Below are 24,893 nucleotides of genomic sequence, written 5' to 3'. Positions count from 1 at the left end.
CAGTAAGCTTCACCTCTTAGCCCTAGCTAAGGGGTTTAGCCTAATATAAACATGATTAGGCTAATCACAATAAAAAATAAAAATAAATCAAAACAAAAAGAAACCTGACAATTGGAACTCTCTCTCTCTCCTACTTAATCTCCCAGTACTCTCTATCTTCTCTCTCTCTCCCTCGCAATCGTCTAAGCTTTGGATCCTCCCCCCACTTTTTCTCTCTCTTCTCCTCCTTTATAGAAGCGTTAGGCGCAATCCTCTGGTTCCTGGCGTCCGTGCAGAAAGCTCCTAGAAAGCTTCTTACGCAGCCAGGCGGTGCAGTAGCGTGCGCAGCAGTAAAAACGCAAAAGCACTTGCGTTTGGATTGAAATTTTGGACGACTGATCGTCCAAACTCGGAATCTGGCTGCATGGTTGGGGTCAGGACCACCTGATCGAGCGTACGGATGGTCCGGATCATGGATCCGACCGTGCCCTTGATCACAGAACAGCCCACAGCGTCCAGTTTTCACGGACGCAGGGCCAGTGAAAAATAGAGCACGCTGACATGTTCGGTGGGCTCCACAGGGATGTTTTTGGAAGAATCAACCCCGTTCATTGTATTCAGCTCAAAAAATTAGATGAAAAGGGATAGTTTTTGACTGGATTTGGTGTGGCATACTGAGCTTTTCATTCAGCCGTCCATCTCAAGTTTGAACATAGATGTCTTGTGATCAGGTGCATGGGACCAAAAATTCACCATGATTGTGGTAGTACCCATCTCACGGACACAATGAACGGTCCAGATCGTACATATGTATGATAGGTGGGCCCCACTACCTACAAAATAGACGGACAACGGTGGACGCTGTTTCTGTCTTTGATTTGGAGACGATGGAGTCGGTCAGCGTGTGCTGACTGACTTTGAGACTTTTAGTGCATGAGGCCCTTTGACGATGTTTGTGAGAAATCCGCTCCGTCCATCTGTATTCTCATCTCATTTAACGCGTTGATACCAATTTTGAAGCATATCCAGATAGCAGGTGGGCCCCAAATCAAGGGTTTATGGGCTGATCTGTCCGTTGGGACACTTGCACAGGGATTGAACGGATGAAATTCGACGTGTACGGTTAATTTATGGTCCTCGGGCGATGTATGAATTTTCGAGCTGAACGGATGGTGGGAACCCTGTGATCTTGCATTCTGGATGTCTTTCGGGCCACTTGAGCTTCAGTTTCTCGATTTTCTTGAATCCCTGGCGTGCACATCCGTCGATCTTGGTCTCTTGGGGTCTTTCGCTTGCCTTGGTGACTTCAGACCGTTAAATCCATGCTCTTAGTACCTTTTTCCAGTCCAGGCTTGTAAATACGCCCTGCAACACAAACACGATTTAAATCGGGCCGTTAAACAGTATCATGTTTGAAAATCCAGGCAATAACAGGGTCTGATATGCAATATTTGACCCTCAACACAACCCCCAACCAGCATCTTGCTAGTCCCGAGCAAGGTATGCGAAAAATAAATTGAGAATTACAGGACAATTTCTACAAACTCAAGAGATTTATGAAAAACAATTCAGATACTCGAATTCTAAGATTCATGAATGTTGGCATTACTTTCTCCTGAAATCAAGCTCACGGTAAACTTCATAATCAAGCTCAAATATTAATCCATTAATTAGAACGATTCTAAATATTGAGTTCCATGGGTGTATCGTGTAATCTCGGCTTATCATTAAGGTTCACTTCTTAATTTCATGATATTATCGGTAAACACTAAGATAATTCATAATAACTAAAACTTTCCTCACGGATCATCTTTTCATTAATCGACCTTTGATATATTTTTTCATTAAAATACCGCCAAGGGGAGGAATCAAATCTTCACCTATAGGGAGCAAACCTATGATGAAGACCATTGCCCACCCCTTTCCGCCGGCTACTTTGGGAAATTGAACCTTCACCTATAGGGAGCAAACCTATGGTGAAGATTATTCACCCAATCCTTTCAATTTTCTCAGGCCGGTTCCTTTCATGCTTAGTGAGTACCAAGTAAATCCTTCAATATCAAACTGAAACCTTAATGTGAAAGCGAGATGTGACATGTGAGATCATAACTCAATCAATGTGTACAACTTCTAATTCTGGATTAACAATTCAAACTTAATTATGCAATCCAATAGATACTGAATCCAAGCGTCTTAAATTTCCAACATCATGTATCTTGAAATTCCAAGTGCCCTAGATGGCTGTCAAAATCCCTTCGAATTCACAAGAAAGTCCAGAAAAATTAAAAATTTTCACAATTTTTGTTCAAGACCAAGAAAATGCTGATTAGGTCACCTAATCTCCCACCCCCAACCTAAAATCTACATTGTCCTCAATGTAAAAGATATGAGCGTGCAATGCACTTGGGACAACGAAAAGTAAATATGAAGTGATGGGAAGATAGTACCTGGATGATGAATCGAGAGACACTTTCCAAGAGATCGCAGCATGGGCGTCGGTCAGCACGAGAGAGAAGGCAACACAAAAATAACAAAAATAAAATCCTACCTATACCACTTTCGTAGGTGCTCTCGATTGCATTTAGCATATGCAACAAGCCTTTAAACCCCTAGGTTGCCCCTAGTGGACGAGTTGTAGTCTCGTGAGGGTTTGCAGTAATGTTACCCACAAACATTGAACTAACTAATGATAAAAATGAAATGAAATGAAGAGCTGGGTTGCCTCCCAGGAGCGCTAAGTTTACCGTCTTCAGCCAGACAAATAAAGCAACTACCCTAGTCCTATGAAAGCGATAAACCTACCTATACCTCCATCAGACTAGGAGATCAATCCTGGTAAACAGGAGCAGTCAGGGTCATGGACATGTCCTCTAAATCAAATTTCTCGACAAATGGTTTCAATCGATGTCCATTGACTTTAAACTCCTTGCCATTGTCGGGATCTCTTATCTCAACGGCCCCATAAGGAAAAACAGTAATAACAATGTAAGGGCCGGTCCAACGAGATCGAAGCTTACCCGGAAAGAGATGTAATCGAGAATTGTACAAAAGGACCTTCTGACCAGGCGTGAATGATTTTTGCAAAATGTGTTGGTCATGAAATGCTTTCATCTTGTCCTTGTAAATTCTCGAATTATCGTACGCATCATTCCGGATTTCCTCAAGTTCATTCAATTGAAGTTTGCGTAGCGAGCCAGCGTTGTCCAGATTGAAATTAAGATTTTTGATCGCCCAGTACGCTTTATGTTCCAGCTCCACAGGCAAGTGACAAGCTTTCCCATAGACAAGTCTAAAGGGAGACATTCCAATAGGGGTTTTAAAGGCAGTACGGTATGCCCATAAGGCATCGGTCAATCGGATTGTCCAATCCTTACGATCAGGGTTAACCGTTTTTTCCAAAATGTGTTTAATTTTTCTATTAGAAATCTTAGCTTGCCCACTTGTCTGTGGGTGGTATGGGGTGCTCACCCTATGAGAGATACCATATTTCTTCATTAAGTTCTCAAATGGTTTATTACAAAAGTGTGAGCCCCCATCACTAATGATGGCTCGAGGCGTTCCGAATCGAGAAAAGATGTTTTCTTTTAGGAATTTAATGATCGTGCGATGGTCATTGGTTCGACACGGAATCGCTTCGACCCATTTAGTGACATAATCCACAGCGAGCAAAATATACAGATTTCCAAATGATTGGGGGAATGGTCCCATGAAATCGATGCCCCAGCAATCAAATGCTTCAATGATAAGGATGGGGTTCAAAGGCATCATATTTCGACGGGACAATGCCCCCAATTTGTGACAACGCTCACAAGCTTTGCAAAACTCATAAGTGTCCCTAAACATGTGGGCCAGTAAAAGCCACACTGCAGAATCTTGGCCGTGGTCTTTTTAGCAGAAAAGTGACCACCACAGGCCTGTGAGTGACGGAAGGAGATGACACTAATTTGCTCATTATCCGGTACACATCTCATGATTTAATATGGGTAATATTTAAATAAATAAGAATCATCCTAGAAAATGTTGTGCACCTCGGTAAAAAAATTTCCTCTTATCTTGCGCAGTCCATTGTGTCGGTATGACACCTGTAGCAAGATAATTAGCAATATCAGCAAACCAAGGTGAATGGGAGACTATGAATAGTTGTTCATCAGGGAACATGTCGTTGATATGGGTCGTCTCAAGGGAATCATAGGTATCAAGGTGAGAAAGGTGATCGGCCACTACATTCTCTACTCCCTTTTTATCTTTAATTTTCAAATCAAATTCTTGGAGTAGAAGGATCCATCGTATCAGGCGGGGCTTAGAATCATTCTTAGAAAGAAGATACTTCAGTGTCGCATGATCTGTATAGATAATGATCTTGGATCCAATCAGTAGGACCTAAACTTATCCAAGGCGAACACTACGGCTAAGAGTTCCTTTTCCGTAGTTGAGTGTAGTTCACTTGGGCCGGATTTAAAGTCTTACTCGTGTAATGGATGACGTAGGGTCTCTTATATTTTCTCTGCCTACTGCTACTAGAGCATAATCAGAAGCGTCGCACATAAGCTTAAAAGGAAGGCTCCGGGTGGCCGCATGATAGGTGCGGTGGTTAACGTACCCTTAAGCTTGGTGAAAGCTTCCTGGCATTACTCAGCCTACTCGCACGGAGCATCCTTTTGAAGAAGATTACATAAAGGACGAGAGAGGAGACTAAAGTCCTTTATGAATCGCCTGTAAAATCCTGCGTGTCCTAAGAAGGATCGCACGTCTCTGATGTTCTTGGGTGGAGGTAGGTTAGAGATAAGATCAATTTTTGCCTTATCTACCTCGATTCCCTTGGACGAGATGATATACCCAGGACAATTCCCTTCTGAACCATGAAATGACACTTCTCCCAATTAAGCACCAAGTTCTTTTCTTCACATCTTTTCAGCACACATTTAAGACTTTCCAAGCACTTGCTGAAAGATGGACCGTAAATAGAGAAATCGTCCATGAAGACCTCTAGATATTGCCCCACCATATCAGAAAAGATACTAAGCATACATCGCTGAAAGGTGGCAGGGGCATTACATAGTCCGAATGGCATCCTTCGGTAGGCAAAGGTGCCGTAGGGACATGTAAATGTGGTCTTTTCCTGGTCTTCAAGGGCTATCTCTATCTGGTTATAGCCCGAATACCCATTAAGGAAACTGTAATAGGAATGACCAGCTAACCTTTCCAGGATCTGATCAATGAATGGTAAAGGAAAGTGGTCTTTCCTCGTGACGGTATTCAACTTCCTGTAGTCAATGCACATTCTCCAACCAGTAGTGACTCTAGTTGGCACGAGTTCATTATTAACATTGGCTACGATGGTGATTCCGGACTTCTTAGGGACCACTTGAGTTGGACTCACCCATTGACTATCAGATATAGGGTATATGATACCCACGTCCAATAGTTTAAGAACCTCGGCCTTAACCACTTCCTTCATGTTTGGATTTAGTCTACGTTGTGGTTGCCGAGCGGTTTTTGCATTATCCTCAAGATATATGCGGTGAGTACAAATTGAGGGATCGATTCCCTTGAGGTCCGCTATCGTCCATCCCAGGGCTCCTTTATGCTCAATGAGAGTAGATATGAGCATACTCTCCTGTTCTTTCTCCAGGTGGGCAGAGATCACCACCGGGTATGTCTCATCTTGACCTAAATAGGCATATTTCAAATTAGAGGGCAAAGGTTTTAGGTCAAGCTTCGGCGGCTTGAGGTTAGATGGTAGAGGCATTACATCGGTTTGTGGCAATTCTTCAAATTGTGGCCTCCACCGGTTAATTTCAAGTACCGGTGCAGTCAAGTAAGGCACACATCTCCCTAATCATGTCATCATCAAAATCATGGGAGTGAGCCAGGCACGTCTCTAGATGGTCGGAGGATAAGGTCGAGGTGTCGTATCTTCCACGAAAGAGTCAATCATGTTAATATCGTGGAAATCGTCATCATCCTCTGGAGTTGCTACCGTTATTGAAAAAATGTTTGACTCCAATGTCAAATTTCCAAAAGACATATCATGACACCATTCCTACAATTGATAATTGCATTTTACGTGGTAAGGAATGGGCGACCAAGAATGACGGGAATCGAGTGCTCATGTTATTGATGGGTTCGGTGTCCGGGATGATAAAATCTACAGGTAGTAAAATCTATCAACTGAACTAACACATCCTCAATTATCCCTCTTGGTACACGAATAGAGCGATCAGCAAGTTGTAGTGTGGTCAGGGTGGGTTTTATCTCACCCAAATCTAACTGTTTGTATACCGAGTAGGGAATCAGATTTACGCTCGCTCCTAAGTCAAGAAGTGCGTGATCAATTCGATGGTTCCCGATTACACATGATATGGTTGGGCTACCGGGATCCTTGAATTTCTGCGGCACGTCTTGCTTCAGGATGGCACTCACTTTCTCAGTCAAGAAGATTTTCTTTTGAATACTTTGCCGTCTTTTGGTCGTGCATAAGTCTTTCAGAAATTTGGCATATGAAGGAATCTGTTTCACGACATCAAGTAGAGGAATGTTAACTTTCACTTGTTTCAACACCTCCAGAATATCCTGAGAGTTAGAAAGACGTTTTGGTGCAACCAACCGTTGGGGGAACGGAGCAACTGGCTTCTCTAGAAGTTCCGGTTCTAATTTTTGTGGGGCATCACTAGATCCATCATTGTTGTCCTCTTCTGGTTCTTGAGGCTTTCTGGGCCTAACTGGAAGAGTTTTATCAATGATCTTTCCACTCCTAAGAGTGGTGATGGATTTAGCGTGCCCCATCTGATTTGAAGAGCTGGGATCACTAATCTCGTACTGCGGTTTAGGATTGGGGAGAGGTTGTGCAGGAAGCATCCCCTTTTCTATAACCGTCATACGAGAATCTATCTTTTGCATAAAATCTGTAATTTTCCGCATTGCCTGAGCCAACTCTTGTATGGAATTTTGAACCGATTCCTCTTGAGGTTTCACTTGATTTAAATTTTGATTGAAGAAATCTTGAGGGGTAGCCATTTGTCCATTCCTCCAACTAAAGTTTGGATGATTTTTCCAACCAGGATTGTACGTATTGGAGTTAGGTCCAGTAAAAGGTCTTTGATAGTTGTTTACGGCATTGGCTTGTTCATTTAACACTCCTCGAAAGGCAGGTATTGTAAGATAGTTTTCAGTTGTGTGAATGTTGCAATCACAGATGCCGCAAACAATTTCATTGACCTTATCCTTCTTTCCTTCCATGGCCTCAAATTTTCTTATGAGATTATTCACTTTATACTTGAGATCATCTTCTTCTTTTAGGAGATACATTCCGCCTTTCTCCTTAGATTGAGTTGGTCTAGATGTGGTGTTTAATTTTGGGTAATAGTCCCAAGATTGTGTTTTTTCAGCCAGACTGTCGAGGTAGTGCCATACCTCGTCGACATCTTTATTAATGAACTCTCCATTACACATTGTCTCGACCATTTGGCGCATGGAAGATGTCAGTCCATCGTAGAAGAAATTTGTAATGCGCCATGTTTCAAATCCGTGTTGTGGGCATGAACTGATCAAATCTTTGAACCTTTCCTAACATTGGAAGAATGTTTCATTTTCCTTTTGGGCAAAGTTCATGATTGCTTTTCTGAGGGTAATCGTTTTATGATGTGGGAAGAATTTTTTTATGAATTCCCTCTGCATGTCGTTCCATGTGCCAATGGATCTAGGACGCAGTGAATGTAACCACGTCTTAGCCTTCTCTTTTAAGGAAAAAAGAAAGAGTTTCAGCCTAATTGTATCCTCAGATACATTAGGAAAACATAATGTAGCTATAATTTCATCGAACTCTTTCAAATGTAAATATGGACTTTCTGATTCAAGTCCATGAAATTTGGGAAGGAGTTGGATAACTCCTGGCTTGATGTCCATTTGTCCTGTGTTTTCAGGGAAAATCATGCATGAGGGCGTACTCACTCCCGCCGGTTGTAGATAATCTCGTAAAGTACGAGGCGGGGATGCCTGATGCACCTCATTCTCATATTGGGCATCCTCCACCCTGGGTGGAAGTAGAGGAGGTTGGTCTTCAGCCATAACTTCAATTAGCTCAGGGGATTTCGAGTGTTGTCTAGTCCTGCGAAGGATAGTCAACCCCTCAACCAATCCTCCTTCAGTCAAGAGACGTCGAGTGTTGTCACGGGCCCATTTGGGCATGAAACACTCGCAGCCCTCAATCAAATTTGAAACCTAATCCTAAGAAAGAAAAATAAAATCTAAAAAGAAAAGAGAGAGTTTGGAAAGAAATTACCAATTTGAAGTTCCTAAGTTAAAGACCTGCAAAAGAAAACAAAACAAGTCAGTTTCTAAAGAGAAGATCTAAAATTAGAAAATCCTTAAAAAGAAATATAGAAGTAACCTAATATCTAAAAGAAGAAATTCCTAAGGGAAAGTGGAAATTTCTAAAATAAATTAGGAAAATCCTAAACTAGAAAGTAAATTATTAAAAGAGAACTGAAAATTAGAAAGTAAAGAGAAAGAACTTACCGAATTAGAAATTTCTATCTTAAAGGCCTACACAATAGGAAGGTTAGTTTCTATACAAAAATTCTATGAGTAGAAAATTAAGAAACAAAATTAGATTCTAAAAGAGTTAGAATTAGAAAGTTACTAAAGGTAAAAAATAGAAAGTTAATTTCTAAAAAGGGAAATAAATAACCTAGTTTCCAAAATAAAAGAGAAAAGTTTCTAAAACTATTTCCTACAAATAGGAAAGTACTAGAATTAGAAAATTTCTAAAATTCAAACCCTAATTTTAAAAGTAGAACAAGTAGAGGAATTTAGGAAGGAATTACCAATTTAGAAACTCATGTCAGGATCCTACAAAACAAGAAAAACAGGTTAGTTTCTAGAAATCAGAAAAACCTAGACCTATAGTTAGAAAAATCCTAATCTTAAACTAATTCTAAAACTAATTAATTTCAGAAAATCGTAGCCGTCAGTCCCCGGCAACGGCGCCAAAAACTTGTTCACTCCCCAAGTATAGGGTTGTGATGTAGTAATAAACTCGGTAAGACCGAGGTCGAATCCCAAGGGACTGATACTTGTACGTGATCTGGAACTAACTAGATCTAGAACTAGCAAAAGATGTAATCTAAATCAAAATAGAATTTAAAGAATATTATGAAATAAATTATCTAAAACCCAAGAGAAATCAGAGGTAAGAAACTAGGGATTCAAAGGATCCACTTGTAGAGATTAGGGAGATCTTACGCCTGCTTCAAGAATCATGAAAATTAACTGAACTTACCTGATATAAGTTTCAAGAGATGAAAGGTATAGGAATTAGAATGGATTCCTTCACCAAACCATGCCCAGGAGACAAAGTAGACAACAGAATTAAACTAATTACCAACCAATCAACATGTTATGAGGGTTAGGAAGGGTACCGTCATCCGACCATGCCCATGAGACTATGGTGAACAACAGGGCTTCCTGACGTCATAAACATAAAAAATAATGAAAAAACATGCTCAAAGCCATCGCAGACCTATTGTAATTTTAGTCACAACAGACCATTAAAAACTGAAAACATTCCCTTACAATCAACCCAATACCAAATCCATTCAGTTTAAACAAGAATTAAAGGCATAAAATTCTTCCCATCACGCTATAAGCTTCACCCCTTAGCCCTAGCTAAGGGGTTTAGCCTAACATAAACATGATTAGGCTAATCACAATAAAAAATAAAAATAAATCAAAACAAAAAGAAACCTGACAATTGGAACTCTCTCTCTCTCCTACTTAATCTCCCAGTCCTTCCTCCCTTGCTTTCGATCTCCCTCTCTCTTTTTATAGACACCAGGAGAGGTGCTGAAATCATTGCTTGTGCGTAGCCAGAGGTGGTGAAGAACTCTTTACGCAGCCAGTGTGCGTAAGCTCTTAGAAAAATTTCTTACGCAGCCAGCGATGCAGCAGCGTGCGCAGCAACAGAAACGCAAAAGGCACTTGCGTTTGGATTGAAATTTTGGACGACTGATCGTCCAAAATCGGAATCTGACTTCTTGGTGGGGGTCAGGACCACCTGATTGAGCATGCGGACGGTCCGGATCATGGATCCGACCGTGCCCTTGATCACAGAACAGCCCACAGTGTCCGGTTTTCACGGACGCAGGGCCTACGAAAAATAGAGCACGCTGACATGTTCGGTGGGCCCTACAGGGATGTTTTTGGAAGAATCAACCCCGTTCATTATATTCAACTCGAAAAATTAGATGAAACGGATAGTTTTTTACTGGATTTGGTGTGGCATACTGAGCTTTTCATTCGGCCGTCCATCTCAAGTTTGAACATAGATGTCTTGTGATCGGGTGCATGGGACCAAAAATTCACCATGATTGTGATAGTACCCATCTTACGGACACAATGAACGGTCCAGATCGTACATATGTATGATAGGTGGGCCCCACTACTGCAAAACAGTCGGACAACGGCGGACGCTGTTTCCGTCTTTGATTTGGAGACGATGGAGTCGGTCAGCGTATGCTAACCGACTTTGAGACTTTTAGTGCACCGCTAGTGCACTTGTCTCCCGTGTACACATGACGTACATGAGGCCCTTTGACGATGTTTGTGAGAAATCCGCTCTGTCCATCTGTATTCTCATCTCATTTAACGTGTTGATACCAATTTTGAAGCATATCCAGATAGCAGGTGGGCCCCAAATCAAGGGTTTATGGGTTGATCTGTCCGTTGGGACACTTGCACAAGGATTGAACGGATGAAATTCGACGTGTACGGTTAATTTATGGTCCTCAGGCGATGTATGAATTTTTGAGCTGAACGGATGGTAGGAACCCTGTGATCTTGCATTCTGGATGTCTTTCGGGCCACTTGAGCTTCAGTTTCTCGATTTTCTTGAATCCCTAGTGTGCACACCCGTCGATCTTGGTCTCCTGGGGTCCGTCGCTTGCCTTGGTGATTTCAGACCGTTAAATCCATGCTTTTAGTACCTTTTCCCAGTCCAGGCTCGTAAATATGCCCTGTAACACAAACACGATTTAAATCGGGCCGTTAAGCAGTATCATGTTTGAAAATCCAGGCAATAATAGGGTCTGATATGCAATATTTGACCCTCAACACAAGCCAATGTCATATAATAAGAAAGTAATGTAAATCGGCTATGTAATGCAAAAATATAATGAACCAATATCAGATATTGAGAATGCAATACAATATGCAATTCTAAAGAGCTTCAATACCATCAACCTCATCTATGTCATATAAATGCGAAACATAGCAACCACGAAATGCCATATGCCATGGATGCAATGTAATATGCGGTGTGAATGAAATGACCAAGCTAGAGTGAAGTCGGGATGATAGTACGTAGTATCGCAAGCTATGAGGTCCATCACAAGGGACTTTTATCCAAACTAGTCACATATCTAAATTTGGATAGTCAGACTCAATGTGATAAACTCCTGATCTTAGGTTAGTCGCGCGTCCCAACCGAAATCCTGGCCATTACGGAGTTACATGTAACAAATAGTTACACACCACCAGCCCGAGTGGATAGTGAAAGAATGAATGAATGAGTATGCAACTCCCGCTCAATAAGTCCACATATCAATACGGTTCCTCTCTGGGTCATCACCGGGGTCTAGTACACTCTACACTAGCTTGTCGCCCCATCAAGTGTATAACTGAGTAAGTGAAAGAGACCTCACTATCCGCCTGACCAGTAGTCAGCTAATACCTAGCCGGCATGTCGATAGCGGACCCATTCACGAGCTAGTCAAACTCAACCTAGCTATGCCTACTCCCTCAGACGGGTAAGGTAACAACCCTTCCCAACCGACCACGACACAGTGGGAGACGCGGCCTACTGGTATACGGCTCTCATGCGCTCATATATATCCACTCGGTCTCGACGTTGGGGCATCCTCTGGTACCAAGAGGGTTTAAAAATTTTCACCCAGGGCCATCTATGACAGCCCGATGCTAATAACATATTTTCGGTGTCCCATCTGGTCATCCACGATATACCTATGGAGACTATGGCCTTAATGTCGCTAGGGCGTATAGTAATCACAACACACAATGCAAGATGCATGAGTCATACAATCCAGTCATGCATCAATCCTGCGCATACCGTGCGCTCATGTGAGATAACCTCCGCCTATCAGGGAGTCTCATAACAACCTGCCCAATGACATATGCAATGGTCAACCACATCTCATAACAAACATGCAGATGATGCGTATGTGCATGTATCATGATGCTATGCTGTCACATACTCATAATCTGTATCGATAATCCGCATCGACCTCGATAATCGGCACCTAAGGGAAGGTCGCAATGTAGACATTTAACCATCATTGCCCATCAATGTGGACATGCTCCTGGGGAGTGGCCCACATAGGGCCAAACATATAGTGGCCCATGACCTTACATAAGGGCCCCACATATACATCGCCATGGGCCTCACTCATGGGCCTAATACACATCACGATGGGCCTCGCATACATCACAATGGACCTCATATATATCACCATGGGCCGCATCAAATGGGCTTCATATACAACACATCAAACCTCATCAAATGAGCCATAAATACATCACATTGGGCTATACTACCTGGCCCTCGAATACATAATAATGGGGCGCAACACATGGGCCGCAACAATGGGCCTTCAATGCGTCATTATGGGCCATAACCCGTGGGCCTCAATACATCACAGTAGGCCACAACCCATGAGCCTCAAATATATCATAATGGGCCTCGTATACATCAAGTGGGCCGCACTAATGGGCCCTCGTATACATTACAATGGGCCACAACCCATGGGCCCTGAATATGTCACAATGGGCCTTACCAAATGGTTTGGAAGTACATCTCAATGGGCCACGTCTCACGGCCTAATACACACCACAATGGGCCGCATGACATGGTCCTAATACGTATCACTATGGGCCGCAATACATGGGCCCATTACACATCACTATGGGCCGCTTCTCATGGTCCAAAAAATACATCACAATGGGCCTCGTCATATGGGTCAGAAATACATCTCATTGGGCCTTGCCCATGGGCTCGAATACATCACAATGGACCATAACCAATGGGCTTCGAATACACAATAGGTGGACCCTACACATGGGCCTCAAATATATATAACCAGTGGGCCTCAAATACATCAAATCGGGCCCATCGTTCTAGGTGGGCTATCTATACCATACAATTTTATTTAGAGATCATTTTAGAGTGCTATCCAAATGGATCATAATGGGAGATCATCTGGACCATACCATAGATAACAGTGGTGATAATGATTTATCATCGTTAAAATTATTAGGGCCCACCACAACGTTTATTTTCCATCCAAATCTACTGATACAGTCACAAAGACCTGAATCAAGAGGAAGAACAAATTTCATACTGGTCCAAAACTTTTGCACTCCCAAAAGGGGTTTCAATGGTAAACGTTCAATCCCTCACTGGTTGCAGTGTCGTCCACCTGATAGATAGTATGGATATAGAATAAACACATCAAGGGTGGGTCCCATTGGTAAAATAGGTGGACGGCTGGATTTCCAGCATATACATCAAAGGTCGGCCTACATGGTACCGTCCAGAAATGGACGGTGCAATATACGATACACATATTAAGGTGGGGTCCAGGCCCCATGCCAAACAAATGGACGGCTGGATATATATAACACCCATGTCAAGGGGGCCCGCCATCCCTAGTAGATGGACAACATGGATATACCATGCATGCATTTCAGTGGGTCCCATAGAGGGATAGTGTGTGTACAACCCCTACATATAAGGTGGGCCATACAATGCAATAGGGCCCACAACCCAAAAAAATGGTTTAACAATATGGGTATGATACACACATCATGGTGGGGCCTAGGACTTAAAATCAAGTCAACCTATGGTTTGTGTGGGCCACACTATACACAAAAAAAAAGAGGATACCCTCCATTAAAACACTCATATTCATTTGTTCGGCCCACCAAGCTGTGGTTCACAAATCCAACCCATCCATTATGTGTGTCCCTCTTGGTTAAAGAGTCAGGCCAAGTTTCAGGCACATCCAGATCTCAATTGGGCCTCAGAAAGTGCTTTTATATGGCTTAGCATGTCTTCACAAGATTATAAATGGTGTGGGTCACCTGAGTTCTGATTATGGCTGATTTTTGGAGGCACACCATAAATAAAGGGGACCCATCAAATGGGCGGTGTGGATGCTCCACATGCATCACGGTGGGGGCCTGAGGTGGGGCCACTCTCCTTGCCCGTCCTAAGCTAGGACGCTGCTTGCGTCAGCGTCCTCTGGACGTTGACAGCAACAGCGCCTAGAGATGTTTTTTTTTTTGAATTTTGGTTATCCTACGGATTTTTATACATGGGGCTCACATCAGGGCGATCCAGTCCGCCTACCGGGTTACTGGGCTCGGGACAGGTCAAACAAGCCCAATATTAGGTATGTTTTGACGCACAAAACATCACAACAGACCCTAATAATTTATTATTTATTAAAAATAACATTTTTTGAGGGTGTGGCCTACCAGAGATTTGGATTGGTTCCAGTTTTTGGCTCAACGCCTAAAATGAGATAAGAAATGGGATGGACGACAAAGATGTAATATATATCTAAATGGGGTCCCACTTCAAGCAAACAGGATGGACAATGTGAATGTAACACTGTAGTACATAATGGTTCCACCATCCAGAGACTGGATGATGGACGATGTGTGTATGAAATACATACTTAAGGTGGGTTTCACCATCCCTTCCTGGACGGTGGACAGCCTGATGGATGAATGCTACAAGTGGGGTCCACTTACACGTGAATGGTGTGAGTAAAATGCATAGATCAAGTGGCGTCTACGTCAATGTGGCCCACCCGAGCTCAGGATCAAACTGATATTTGTTTTTCTCATCCAATTAGACCCAAGTGGCTACTGGACGATCTGGATTTATCACACATCATCAGATGGGCCGAAAAATATAAAAGAGAAGAGAGAGAGAGAGAGAAATCAGTGAAGGGGAGGGACCCCACCACTATGGGCCCTCCCTATACAATGCATAGATCAAGATGGGTCTTATGCAAATGAAAATTAAATATCAAAGAAAGAAAGGACGGATCCAATTATAAACAAACACCCACCTTTGATCTCTTCTTCCTTCTTCCACCAATGGGTTCTAGAGCTCTAAGGAAAGAGTTTCAACAGTGGAGATGAAGCTTGGATGGTGGGATTGAGTGGTATGAAGGTGGGCCACACCAGCTTTTCTCTTGGAAAGCTTGGACGTTGGGTGCTTCTCTTGGGAGTTTGGAGAGTTGTTGTTTTTGAGAATGAGGGAGAGAGGAGTGATGGATGAAAAGAGATAGATGAAATGGGTGTTATAAGGAATGGGGATGGGAAGGTATGGGCTTGGTTGAAATTTGAGTAAAGGAGGAATGGGTGGGGAGAGAGAGGGTTGACTTAGAAAAAAAGGTAATGGTTGTTTGTACTTGTGGTAGGGTGAGGTGGCATGGGGTATGGATGATGTATTTGACTTGATTGATGTGATGGATCGTAGAGATTCCCTTGGAATTTACAACACGTGGCATTTATTTAGAACGAACGCAGGCCCACATCTCTTGGCCTGGGTATCGCATCGGCGCGTGAGACGCGGCATTGGAACCCCGGCAACAACGCGGTCGTTAGGGTACAAGTTTCGACTATGCACATCTAATCATCTAAAGTTCATATCAACCATACATTTTTCAAGTCATTCAAATGTTGTCCACGATCATCAACAACAGGTTAGTTCTTCCTTCCATATCTGGCTTTCATCTTAAATTATAGTTGTTTTAACCTCAATTCCAATCTTCTTGATGCCCAGCATTAGTTCAGTTCTCAGGTGTTCAATACATTGGTTACTATATTTTCTTCTACATTTTGTGTTTCCATCATTTGGGTTTCTAAGAAAATGGCATCATGTTATTTAATGTCCACCATTACTATCCATGTGTTACTTGAAAGGATTAAGAATTAGATAACCCTTTAGAGGAATGCATATAACCACAATAAAGTGGTATACATTTACCTCACTCCAAGTTGTCCAAATCATGCAATTCTTGTTGATTTTTAGGTTGCAAATGGATTATTGCCACTACAAAAGCTTTATCCAAGCAGAATCTTCAAAAATCACTAGGGAATTGATTTGGGTTTGTTTTGGATTTTTGGATTTTTAATTCTGATTGCATAATCCAATGCAACATTCCATTTAAGTTATATTTTTTCACGATGCTTGATTGCTTTTATTTGGCTGGATGTTGAAAATGGAACTGATGACCTACATCTGGCTGGACGGCGCCAAAAACTTGTTCACACCCCCAGTGCGGGGTTGTGATGTAGTAATAAACTCGGTAAGACCGAGGTCGAATCCAAAGGGACTGATACCTGTACGTTATCTGAAACCAAGTAGAAATAGAACTAGCCTAAGATGCAATCTAAATCAAATATAAATTGATGAATAATGGTGAGAGATTAATGTAAAACTGAAGGAATTCAGAGGAAGGAAACTAGGGATTCAGAGGATCCACTTGTAGAGATCAGGGAGAAATTATGCCTGCTTCAGAAATCATGGAATTTAACTAGACTTCCTTTGATATAGTTTTCAAGAGGTGAAAGGTATATGAATTAGAATGGATTCCATCACCAAGCCATGCCCAGGAGACAAAGTAAACAACAGAATTAAACTAATTACCAACCAACCAACAATGTATGAGGATCAGGAAGGGTACTGTCATCCTACCATGCCCATGGGACAATGATGAACAACAGGGGTTCCTGACTTCATAAACATAAAAAGGGAAAGAAATACTCAAAGCCATTGCAAACCCATTGTAATTTCAGTCACAACAGACCATAAAAGACTAGGAAAAATATTCCTTTAATAATCAACTATATCAAATTTAGTTTATGAATTAAAGGCACACAGTAAAATCTCCCATCTCGCTACAGGCTTCACTTCTTAGCCCGTCCGTGTGCGGACGCTGGAAGAAGAAATCGCGGCATTGGAAAGAGTCTCGGTCAGAGACGATTTGGTTTTTGCTTTTAATGCCGTGCACGGCTAGTGCACTTATGCACCATGCACACCTGTCTCATATGGGATCCACATATGATGTTCGCGAGAAATCTGCACCGTCCATCTTCTGAATCGTCAAAATTAAGACGTTGAGACCGAAGATGAGGCGTATCCAGAGATCAGGTGGGCCCCAGATCAGTAAATTGTGGGCTGAAATGACTGTTGGGCCACTTCCGCAGCGATCCAATGGATGAAATTTTACGTGTACGGTTCATTTATGGTCCTCAGGCCATGTATGGAGTTTCGAACTGATCAGATGGTGGGAACCCTATGATCTTACATTCTGGACACTTTTTAGGCCACTTGAGCTTCAATTTTTCAATTTTCTTGGATCCCTGGCGTGCAAATCGCCGATCTTGGTCTCCTAGGGTCCGTCCCATGCTCTGGTGCTTGAGCATTGAATCCATGCTTTTAGTATCCTTTTCCAGTCCGTGAATACGCCCTGCATCACAAACATGATTAAATCAGGCCGTTAAACAATACTATGTTTGTAAATCCTGGCAATAACTGGGGTCTGATATGCAATATTTGACCCTCAACACAACCCCCAACCAGCATTTTGCTAGTCCCGAGCAAGGTATGCGAAAAATAAGTTGAGAATTACAGGACACTTTTTATGAACTCAAGCGATATTTTATTTTTTTAAAAAGCAATCTAGATTCGAAAATTCTAAGATGCATGAATGTTGGATATTACTTCCTCCTGGAATCAAGTGCACAATAAATTTCATAATCAACTTTAAAGTATTTATGCATTAATTAGAACAATTCTAAACAATGAGTATCATGAGTGTATAATAAAATCTCAGCTTATCATCATTAAGAAATCCAATGGATAATTTCTATGATAACATTGATAATCAAAACGGTATTTAGGACACTCAAAACTTAACCAGAATTTGCCTTTCAGTTCTTCTTTTTGTTTTTTTTTTTTTCATTTATTGAAGATAGGAGACACCCAACCCTTTCCAAAGGTATCTATTTTTATTTCTTTTTTTAAGATGGATATTTTCTTTTTCTTTAATTGATCATGACGGGCAAATTTTCCAAGCCGGTTCCTTACATGCTTAGTGATTACCAACTTAACCCTTCAATATCAAACTTAAACCTTAATGTGCAAGCGAGATATTTCTTGTAAAATCATGACTCAATCAATGTTTAAAACTTCTAATCATAGATTAACACTTCAAACTTAACTGTGAAATCTAATATAATAGATAACTGAATCTAAGAGTCATAAATTACCAACTTCACTTATCTTGTAATTTTAAATCCAAGATGGTTGTCAAAATCACTTCAAATTCAACAAAATGTCAGAAAAAAATTTTAAAACTTTCACAACTTTTGTTCAAAACCAAGAAAATGCTGATTAGGTGACCTAATCTCCCACCCCCAACCTAAAATCTACATTGTCCTCAATGTAAAAGAAATAAGCATGCGATGCACATGGGACAAAATAAGTAAATGAGAAGTGATGGAAAGATAATACCTGGATGAAAGAATCAAGAGGCTTTCCAAAGATATCTACGTAAGAGCGGGTCAGCACAAGAGAGAAACCAACAGAAGTAAAATAACAAAAATAAAATCCTACCTATACCACTTTCGTAGGTGCTCTCGATTGCATTTAGCGTATGCAACAAGCCTTTAAACCCCTAGGTTGCCCCTAGTGGACGAGTTGTAGTCTCGTGAGGGTTTGCAGTAATGTTACCCACAAACATTGAACTAACTAATGATAAAAACGAAATGAAATGAAGAACTGGGTTGCCTCCCAGGAGCGCTAAGTTTACCGTCTTCAGCCAGACAAATAAAGCAACTACCCTAGTCCTAAGAAAACAGGAAACCTACCTATACCTCCATCAGACTAGGAGATCAATCCTGGTAAACAGGATCAGTCAGAGGCATGGACATGTCCTCTGAATCAAATTTCTCGACAAATGGTTTCAATCGATGTCCATTGACTTTAAACTCCTTGCCATTGTCGGGATCTCTTATCTCAACGGCCCCATAAGGAAAAACAGTAACAACAATGTAAGGGCCGGTCCAACGAGATCGAAGCTTACCCGGAAAGAGATGTAATCGAGAATTGTACAAAAGGACCTTCTGACCAGGCGTGAATGATTTTCGCAAAATGTGTTGGTCATGAAATGCTTTCATCTTGTCCTTGTAAATTCTCGAATTATCGTACGCATCATTCCGGATTTCCTCAAGTTCATTCAATTGAAGTTTGCGTAGCGAGCCAGCGTTGTCCAGATTGAAATTAAGATTTTTGATCGCCCAATACGCTTTATGTTCCAGCTCCACAGGCAAGTGACAAGCTTTCCCATAGACAAGTCTAAAGGAAGACATTTCAATAGGGGTTTTAAAGGCAGTACGGTATGCCCATAAGGCATCGGTCAATCGGATTGACCAATCCTTACGATCAGGGTTAACCATTTTCTCCAAAATGTGTTTAATTTTCCTATTAGAAATCTCGGCTTGGCCACTTGTCTATGGGTGGTACAGGGTGCTCACCTTATGAGAGATACCGTATTTCTTCATTAAGCTTTCAAATGATCTATTACAAAAGTGTGAGCCTCCATCACTAATGATGGCTCGAGGCGTTCCGAATCGAGAAAGGATGTTTTCTTTTAGGAATTTAATGACCGTGTGATGGTCATTAGTTCGACACGGAATCGCTTTAACCCATTTAGTGACATAATCCACGGCGAGCAAAATATACAGATTTTCAAACGATTGGGGGAATGGTCCCATGAAATCGATGCCCCAGCAATCATATGCTTCAATGATAAGGATGGGATTCAAAGGCATCATATTTTGACGGGACAATGCTCCCATTTTCTGACAATGCTCACAAGCTTTGCAAAACTCATGAGTGTCCCTAAACATAGTGGGCCAGTAAAAGCCACACTGCAGAATCTTGGCCGTGGTCTTTTTAGCAGAAAAGTGACCACCACAGGCCTATGAGTGACAGAAGGAGATGACGCTCTGATGCTCATTGTCTGGTACACATCTCCTTAGAATTTGGTCTGGGCAATATTTAAATAAATAAGGATCATCCTAGAAAAAGTTGCGCACCTCGGTGAAAAATTTCTTCTTATCTTGCACAGTCCACTGTGTCGGTATGGCACCTGTAGCAAGATAATTAGCAATATCAGCAAACCAAGGTGAATGGGAGACTCTGAACAGTTGTTCATCAGGGAACATGTCATTGATATGAGTCGTCTCAAGGGACTCAGAGGTATTAAGGCGAGAAAGGTGATCGGCCACTACGTTCTCTACTCCCTTTTTATCTTTAATTTTCAAATCAAATTCTTGGAGTAGAAGGATCCATCGTATCAAACGGGGCTTAGAATCATTCTTCGAAAGAAGATACTTAAGTGCCGCATGATCTGTGTAGATAATGATCTTGGATCCGATCAAGTAGGACCTAAATTTGTCTAAGGCGAACACTACAGCTAAGAGTTCCTTTTCCGTAGTCGAGTAGTTCACCTGGGCAGAATTTAAAGTTCTACTTGCGTAATGAATGACGTAGGGCCTCTTATCTTTTCTCTGGCCTAGGACCGCCCCAAGAGCATAATCAGAAGCGTCACACATAAGCTCAAAAGGAAGGCTCCAGTCGGGTGGCTGCATGATAGGTGCAGTGGTTAACGTGCCCTTAAGCTTGGTGAAAGCTTCCTGGCATTGCTCAGTCCACTCGTACGGAGCATCCTTTTGAAGAAGATTACATAAAGGGCGAGAGAGGAGATTAAAGTCCTTTATGAATCGACTGTAAAATCCTGCGTGTCCTAAGAAGGATCGCACGTCTCTGATGTTCTTGGGTGGAGGTAGGTTAGAGATAAGATCGATTTTTGCCTTATCTACCTCGATTCCCTTGGACGAGATAATATGCCCAAGGACAATTCCCTTTTGAACCATGAAATGTACTTCTCCCAATTAAGTACCAAGTTCTTTTCTTCACATCTTTTCAGCACACATTTAAGACTTTCCAAGCACTTGCTGAAAGATGGACCGTAAACAGAGAAATCGTCCATGAAGACCTCTAGATATTGCCCCACCATATCAGAAAAGATACTAAGCATACATCGCTGAAAGGTGGCAGGGGCATTACATAGTCCGAATGGCATCCTTCGATAGGCAAAGGTGCCGTAGGGACATGTAAATGTGGTCTTTTCCTGGTCTTCGGGGCTATCTCTATCTCGTTGTAGCCTGAATACCCATCAAGGAAACTGTAATAGGAATGACCAGCTAACCTTTCCAGGATCTGATCAATGAATGGTAAAAGAAAGTGGTCTTTCCTCGTGACGGTATTCAACTTCCTGTAGTCAATGCACATTCTCCAACCAGTAGTGACTCTAGTTGGCACGAGTTCATTATTAGCATTGGCTACGATGGTGATTCCGGACTTCTTAGGGACCACTTGAGTTGGACTCACCCATTGACTATCAGATATAGGGTATATGATACCCACGTCCAATAGTTTAAGAACCTCGGCTTTAACCACTTCCTTCATGTTTGGATTTAGTCTACGTTGTGGTTGTCGAGCAGTTTTTGCATTATCCTCAAGATATATGCGGTGAGTACAAATCGAGGGATCGATTCCCTTGAGGTCCGCTATCGTCCATCCCAGGGCTCCTTTATGCTCAATGAGAGTAGATATGAGCATACTCTCCTATTCTTTCTCCAGGTGGGCAGAGATCACCACCGGGTATGTCTCATCTTGACCTAAATAGGCATATTTCAAATCAGAGGGCAAAGGTTTTAGGTCAAGCTTCGGCGGCTTGAGGTTAGACGGTAGAGGCACTACATCGGTTTGTGGCAATTCTTCAAATTGTGGCCTCCACCGGTTAACTTCAAGTACCGGTGCAGTATCAAGCAAGGCACACGTCTCCCTAATCATGTCATCATCAAAATCATGGGAGTGGGCCAGGCACGTCTCCAGATGGTCGGAGGATAAGGTCAGCGGTGTCGTATCTTCCACGAAAGAGTCAATCATATTAATGTCGTGGAAATCGTCATCATCCTCTGAGTTGCTGCCGTTATTGAAAAAAATGTTTGACTCCAATGTCAAATTTCCAAAAGACATAGTCATGACACCATTCCTGTAATTGATAATTGCATTTGACGTGGCAAGGAATGGGCGACCAAGAATGACGGGAATCTGAGTGCTCATGTTATTGATGGGTTCGGTGTCCAGGATGATAAAATCTACAGGGTAGTAAAATCTATCGACCTGGACTAACACATCCTCAATTATCCCTCTTGGTACACGAACAGAGCGATCAGCAAGTTGTAGTGTGGTTAGGGTGGGTTTTAATTCACCCAAACCTAACTGTTTGTATACCGAGTAGGGAATTAGATTGACGCTCGCTCCTAAGTCAAGAAGTGCATGATCAATTCGATGGTTCCCGATTACACATGATATGGTTGGGCTACAGGATCCTTGAATTTCTGCGGCACGTCTTGCTTCAAGATGACACTCACTTTCTCGGTCAAGAAGATTTTCTTTTGAATACTTTGCCGTCTTTTGGTCGTGCATAAGTCTTTCAGGAATTTGGCATATGAAGGAATCTGTTTCACGACATCAAGTAGAGGAATGTTGACTTTCACTTGTTTCAACACCTCTAGGATATCCTGAGAGTTAGAGAGAGGTTTTGGTGAAACCAACCGTTGGGGGAATGGAGCAACTGGCTTCTCTAGAAGTTCCGGTTCTAATTTTTGTGGGGCATCACTAGCTCCATCATTGTTGTCCTCTTCTGGTTCTTGAGGCTTTTCGGGCCTAACTGGAAGAGTTTTATCAATGATCTTTCCACTCCTAAGAGTGGTGATGGATTTAGCGTGCCCCATCTGATTTGAAGAGCTGGGATCATTAATCTCGTACTGCGGTTTAGGATTGGGGAGAGGTTGTGCAGGAAGCATCCCCTTTTCTATAACCGTCATACGAGAATCTATCTTTTACATAAAATCTGTAATTCCCCGCATTGCCTGAGCCAGCTCTTGTATGGGATTTTGAACCGGTTCCTCTTGAGGTTTCACTTGATTTGGATTTTGATTGAAGAAACCTGGAGGGGTCGCCGTTTGTCCATTCCTCCAACTAAAGTTTGGATGATTTTTCCAGCCAGGATTGTATGTATTGGAGTTAGGTCCAGTAAAAGGTCTTTGATAGTTGTTTACGGCATTGGCTTGTTCATTCAACACTCCTCGAAAGGCGGGTATTGTAGGACAATTTTCAGTTGTGTGAATGTTGCAATCACAGATGCCGCAAACAATTTCATTGACCTTATCCTTCTTTCCTTCCATGGCCTCAACTTTCCTTATGAGCGTAGTCACTTTACACTTGAGATCATCCTCTTCTTTCAAGAGATATAATCCACCTTTCTCCTTTAATTGAGTCGGCCTAGACGTGGTGTTCGACTTTGGGTAATAGTCCCAAGATTGTGTTTTTCAGCCCTGTCGAGGTAGTCTCATACCTCGTCGACATCTTTATTAATGAACTCTTCATTACACATTGTCTCGACCATTTGGCGCATGGAAGATGTCAGTCCATCGTAGAAGAAATTTGTAATGCGCCACATTTCAAATCCGTGTTGTGGGCATGAACTGACCAAATCTTTGAACCTTTCCCAACATTAGAAGAATGTTTCATCTTCCTTTTAGGCAAAGTTCATGATTGTTTTTCTGAGGGTAATCGTTTTATGATGTGGGAAGAATTTTTTTATGAATTTCCTCTGCATGTCATTCCATGTGCCAATGGATCTAGGACGCAGTGAATGTAACCACGTCTTAGCTTTCTCTTTTAAGGAAAAAGGAAAGAGTTTCAGCCTAATTGTATCCTCAGATACATTAGGAAAACATAATGTAGCTATAATCTCATCGAACTCTTTCAAATGTAAATATGGACTTTCTGATTCAAATCCATGAAATTTGGGAATGAGTTGGATAACTCCTAGCTTGATGTCCATTTGTCCTGTGTTTTCAGGAAAAATCATGCATGAGGGCGTACTCACTCCCGCCAGTTGTAGATAATCTCGTAAAGTACGAGGCGGGGGTGCCTGTTATACCTCATTCTTATCTTGGGTATCCTCCACCCTGGGTGGAAGTAGAGGAGGTTGGTCTTCAGCCATAACTTCAGTTAACTCAGGGGATTTCGAGCAGTGTCTAGTCCTGCGATGGATAGTCAACCCCTCAACCAATCCTCCTTCAGTCAAGAGACATCGAGTGTTGTCACGGGCCCCCTTGGGCATGAAAACACTCGCAGCCCTCAATTAAAAACATAATCCTAATAAAGGAAAAGAAAATCTAGAAAGAAAGAGAGAGTTGGAAAGAAATTACCAAATTGGAGTCTTGAGTTAAAACCTGCAAAATAAAATAAAATAAGTTAGATTTTTTTAAAAAAAGAAGAACAATCCTTTAAAAGAAAGCTAGAAGTGAACTAGCTTCTAAAAGAAAGAATTCCTAAAAGAAAGTGAAAATTTCTAAAATAAATTAGGAGAGTCCTAAACTAGAAAGTAAATTACTAAAAGAGAATTGAAAAATAGAAAGTAAGGAAGGAGCTTACCGAATTAGAAATTTCTATCTTAAAGGCCTACAAAATAGGAAGGTTAGTTTCTATACAAAAATTCTATAAATAGAAAATTTCTAAAGGTGAATTTAGGAAACAAAGTTTAGATTCTAAAAGAGTTAAAATTAGAAACTAAAAAACAAAAGAGGAAAGTTTCTAAAAATAAACAACTTCCTAAAAATAGAAAAACTCTAGGATTAAAAATTTTCAAAAATTAAACCCTAATTCTAAGAAGTAG

General features: G+C 41.6%; 2 non-coding genes across 2 annotated transcripts; both read left to right on the top strand.

Moving 5' to 3' along the window:
• Window positions 1-7,501: 7,501 nt before the first annotated feature.
• Window positions 7,502-7,608, top strand: LOC131254460 (small nucleolar RNA R71). The gene has a single exon (XR_009175574.1). It is a non-coding gene; the product is annotated as a small nucleolar RNA R71 (small nucleolar RNA).
• A 16,065-nt stretch (window positions 7,609-23,673) lies between these two features.
• LOC131254459 (small nucleolar RNA R71) lies at window positions 23,674-23,780 on the top strand. The gene has a single exon (XR_009175573.1). It is a non-coding gene; the product is annotated as a small nucleolar RNA R71 (small nucleolar RNA).
• The last annotated feature ends 1,113 nt before the right edge of the window (window positions 23,781-24,893 follow it).

The sequence above is a fragment of the Magnolia sinica genome, chromosome 8 (genome assembly GCF_029962835.1).
Source record: "Magnolia sinica isolate HGM2019 chromosome 8, MsV1, whole genome shotgun sequence".
In the NCBI taxonomy this organism is placed as follows: Eukaryota; Viridiplantae; Streptophyta; class Magnoliopsida; order Magnoliales; family Magnoliaceae; genus Magnolia; species Magnolia sinica.
This window is presented reverse-complemented; position numbering and strand designations above follow the sequence as displayed.